Here is a 4106-nt window from a genome sequence, read left to right as displayed (position 1 = left end):
TTCTTCGCACTACGATCTTTGAACACAAAGGATGTTTTGGTTTGGATATTAATGACACCCATGTGTATCCTTATTTTCTTTTCTTTTTAGCTTTTGTATGTTTTTTTTTTTTTTGGTAGGTGCTAGTAAAAATTAACTAAAATGAAAAGATTTTTCGGGCTGAAACTCCTTAAAGGTCAATCCGGCTTAGGTTAGGCCCTATTTGGAAAAACTAGTGGTAGCGGGTAGCTTTTAGCGGTCGAGTAGCTGTCAACTAGTAACGGTTGATAGTCTGAGTGTTTGGCAAAAGTAACGGTTGTAATACTAAAATATATATTTTTTTAAAATAAGCAAAAATTAACAAGCACTACCCTTAAACGCTACTATTTTTAACGTTTGAGAAAAGCTACTTAAACGCTAGGGGTGAAAGTTCGTTTTGCGGTGTGATTTATAGCCCAAACCAAAATCAAACCACATTGATTCAGTTTTGGGATTTTTCAAACCACTTCGCACCATATTACTATTGAAACCGAACCAAACCACATCGTTTTAAATTCGGTTTTTCAAAAGATTATCAAACCATACCGAAATTTTTCATCCTCTTCCTTTTTGCTCCATTAAACTGGTCATTCACTCCAACATTCCCCGTGTTGGTTGACATTCTAAGACATAAAAAAAAATACAAGTTTTATTATTTTTTGGCTTTATATATGTAGGGTAGAAACTAGCTAGACTATAATTTGGATATGGGCCATAATTTGATTTGGATTTCGGTTTTTGGTTTTTCAAATCTTAAAATCGAAACCAAACCATATTAATTCGGTTTTGGGATTCTTCAAACTGCACCAAACCATATTTGAAAAAAAAAATGGCACCACACTTCTAATTCGGTTTGGTTTGCGATTTGGTTCAGTTTTAAACCGCATTAGTTTCACCCCTACTAAACCCTAACTCTACCGCTAACCGCTACTCGCATCGCTATCTTACCAAACACTGTTATTTTTTTTCTAGTAGTGTTTTGACTGGTCAAAACGCTAATCGCTACCTCAAACGCTACCGCCAAACAAGGCCTTAGTATAATAGACAAATTGGGAGAGTGGGGAAGATAAGGGTATTCAATCTTTCAAATTGTCACTAGTGGTGATTGGTTGGAATGTACTCACTTTTCTACTAGAAGACCATGTTTAGATTAGTATGTCTAAATAGTTATTGGACTGATCACTGGTGTATCTAATTTGATACTCCCTCCCTGTGTTAAATAAATGAAATATTTTACTTGTACACGTATGCCAATGTAATACTTTGACGGACAATTTCTTTAGTTATAAAGAAGTAAATGAATTATAAAAATTGAATATTATTCAATGGGATAATTTCAATAAGGACCCACAAGACTATATCTATTCTTAAGTACAAATCACAAACATTAATCAAAAGGAATTAGATGAATAGTGCAAAAGGACAAAATATTTTATTTATTTATTTAAACACGGAGGGAGTAATGCAAATCATTAATCCAAAATCTAGTTTGAGCCTATAAATATTTAATTATCTTTATTACTATAGAGTGATGGGCGTTAGAACGGTCGCACTTTCCACACTCAATCGAACACATTTATAAACAAACAACCTACAAACCAAGCACAATGATAAGTAAGAGTTCGGTCCACAAGGAACGTGATATGGTTGCTAAGGATCTTAACACTTAAGCTAATTCGAAGTCTTTGGTGATTGGAGGTTCGTCAAGTAGACAAACAAACTATATTTCTAATTCAAGTGATTAAAGACATTAGGGAATGGGATCCACTCAACCATGACAATTAGGCAAATTGGGAGTAAAATAGACAAGAGATAGCAAAGACTATATGCAAGATCAACCTCATGCAATTAGGAAACAACTCACACTACTAAACTTAGATCCCTCATTAGTTTAGCAATAGAAGATACATAATCAAATTGCAATAAGTAATGTCATACTCAATTCTCATTTCCATGTCAAACTAAGCATACCATGCTATCAAGTTCCTAAATCAAGGGTAGCTAATCCTATCATGAAAAACTAACAAGCAATCTCATATAATCAATTTAATTGCAATTCAAACATCAATACTCCTCCCAAATTTACATAACTAACCAAAAGGTTGAGCTTCATCCAACCCCTAGCAAAGAAGACTACTCACAACTCATCTTAGATGACATGCAAACAAGGGTTAGGGCCCTAAATAGGGCTGAGCAAAACTATCTGAAAATCTGAAAATCCGATGATCCGATCCGAACATTATGGATATTCGATCCGAAAATGATTTCGGATCGAATATCCGATCCGAAAAAAAATCGGATATCGGATATCCAAATTTTGGATTTTGGATATCCGATATCCGAAAAAAATATCCGAAGAAATTACTCATTATACTGTATCATTTTTACCGTACATGTTATAAAACATCCCAAACCCTAAAGTTTGAGACCCCCAATATAAATCCCTCAGACCCGCCCCCACCCGCCTCTCTTAACCTCTAACTTTCTTTCTCCTCTTCTCTATCATCTACCTATAACTTTCTCTCTCCTGTAAATTTTAGTCTCTCATTTTCTCAGATCTCCTCCATTGACAAGCTTATCAATTTCTCACTCAATCATCGCTTCTTTGTCCTTACAATTAGCACTTCACTAGTTGTTCTCACTCAACCCGCAACTCAACGACCTGTCGTTCTCAACTTCGCAAGTTTGCTTTGGCTCCGCCTCACTGAAATTTGTTCAAATCGAAAAATAAAATGGAACACTAATACTTCAATTTGGTATTGCTACACAAATTGCCATGAGTATATACATGTATATAGTGATTGCATGATTTGGGGTTTATTTCTCTTGAATAAAAGTATAGTTTTATAACTTTATTCAGCTCAAATTAGCTTGTAGTAGTAAATAATATATAACATGTATGATAAATTGATGCTATAATTTTTTTTAAGTTGATTGTTTATGAATTTTGATGTCCTGAGGCAATACAAATTCCGTTCAATTTTTATTTTTTGAAGATGTTTTTCTTTCAAATAGTAAAATACTGTCAATTGGTAAAAAAAAAAAAAAAAATCAATTTCGATTAGTGATATCCGAACTATCCGATCCTAAATTTAAGAATCTTCAGATTCGGATATCCGATCCGAAATTGGATTTTGATATCTGATATGTATACTTTATATAGTATTTTACCCCCGTCCCTTGGTCTTAATTAGTAGTGCTTTTGGCTCTTTAGATCCACTTTTATTACTAATATGTGTTTTCTAGTGTTTTCGTTGTTTTGGTTGAGTTTTGTAGGAAATTGCATCTTTGGAGCTTTTCCCGGGATTATTGCGGTACAACTACGAGCATTTGAAGGCATGACCGATTGCATTTGGACACCGAGTATTCAAGACCCGAAGTGGAGATTCGAATTGGGCCAAGAATGAAGCCCAATCCAAGTCCAGCATATAGCCGGGCCCAATCGGGCGAGCTTTAGCCCGATCGGGCGGATGCCCAAAACGAGTGGGCGAAGAAAAAGGCGGGCCCGATCGGGCGGTGCCTCGCCCGATTGGGCGCGTGTTTCTGAGGAGAAGTTTAAGCGTCGTTTAAGTTGTTTTAACTTAGGATTTTCGAGCTTAGTTTGTATACGCTTTTGTTAAGCGAGTTTAGTATTCTTTTCTCCCTTCCCTTACTCTCTCTCTCTTTCTCTCTCTAAATTTTCTCTCTCTCCTCTTAAACTCTAGTTTTATTTTCTTTCTCTACAACTCTTTGTTTAATTCCATCTCTTGTTGCCTTCAACTTTGGTAACGATTTCTTCTCCTCTAATCTCAGTTATTTATTCTCTCTCTTTCATCATGACTTGTTTAATTGCTTTTTTTAGTTTATATTTAATTATGTGTGAGTAGTGTTCTTTCTAGGGTTATGGGGATCCATAAATAATATGATGGGGTAATTTATTATTGTTAATTGTTAATGCTTGATTAATTTCCTATTGATTGATTTAATGCTATGCGGTTAGATTTGACCAGATTTAATTCGTATGAGTTTAGCAATATTGATTCGAGATTCGAGAGATGAGAATTGATATTTAGGCTTAGTTTCAATTGGCAGACTAATTTATAAATGGT

This window comes from Chenopodium album, chromosome 10 (assembly GCF_948465745.1).
Source record: "Chenopodium album chromosome 10, dcCheAlbu1.1, whole genome shotgun sequence".
Lineage (NCBI taxonomy): Eukaryota > Viridiplantae > Streptophyta > Magnoliopsida > Caryophyllales > Amaranthaceae > Chenopodium > Chenopodium album.
The sequence above is the reverse complement of the archived record's forward strand: the minus strand, read 5'-3'. Positions refer to the sequence as shown.